The sequence below is a fragment of the Myxine glutinosa genome, chromosome 4 (assembly GCF_964187855.1).
Source record: "Myxine glutinosa chromosome 4, kmMyxGlut1.1, whole genome shotgun sequence".
NCBI classification, from domain to species: Eukaryota; Metazoa; Chordata; class Myxini; order Myxiniformes; family Myxinidae; genus Myxine; species Myxine glutinosa.
In genome coordinates, this window is record NC_136264.1 from 69,140,876 (window position 1) to 69,141,684 (window position 809).

General features: G+C 45.0%; 1 non-coding gene across 1 annotated transcript; it reads left to right on the forward strand.

The window, feature by feature from the left end:
• Window positions 1-402: 402 nt before the first annotated feature.
• Window positions 403-476, forward strand: TRNAN-GUU (transfer RNA asparagine (anticodon GUU)). Its single transcript has one exon. It is a non-coding gene; the product is annotated as a tRNA-Asn (tRNA).
• The last annotated feature ends 333 nt before the right edge of the window (window positions 477-809 follow it).

Genomic DNA, 809 nt, shown 5'->3' on the forward strand with positions numbered 1-809 from the left:
AATTAATGAGGAAAGGCATTTAAAGGGAGTTCCTCGGTTAGACTTGAGAGGCATTCTTTGGTTCTTGTTCCAGATGTGAACGCCTTTCTCCCCATTTGAAAATTTAGCTCAGATCCTGTCTCTGTGGCGCAAACGGTTTGCGTGTTCGGCTGTTTCCCGAAGGGATGGTGGTTTAATCTTGCCCAAGGACGATTATTTTTATGTCACTGACACTGTTCCTGCTCCTGAGCTGTTTTGCGATGAATGAAAGCTGAAACGTGAACCTCAGTTGAAACTTCGAAAGTGTTGAATTAAAGAGGAAAGACAATTGAAAGGAGTTCATCTGTTCGAATTGAGAGGTAATCTTTGGTTCATGTTCCAGAGTTGAAAGCCTTTCCCCATTGATAACCCACAACGCATCTTGTCTCTGTGGCGCAATTGGTTGGCGCGTTCGACTGTTAATCGAAAGGTTGGTGGTTCAATCCCACCCAGGGACGATTTTTTTCATCGCTGACTCTGTTCCTGCTCACGTGCTGTCTGCGATGAATGAAAGCTGATTTGTGAACCTCAGTTGACGCTTCCGAAGTGTTTTATTGAAGAGGAAAGGTTATTGAATGAGTTCATCTGTTGGACTTGAGAGGTATTCGTTGGTGCATGTTCCAGAGGTGAATGCCTTTCACCCCATTTGAAGATTTTTGACAGATCCTGTCTCTGTGGCGCAATCGGTGCGCTTGTTTGGCTGTTTCCTGGAATGAATGGTGGTTCAATCCCACGCAGGGACGATTTTTTTTATTGCTGACTGTTCCTGCTGACGTGCTGTCTGCGATGAA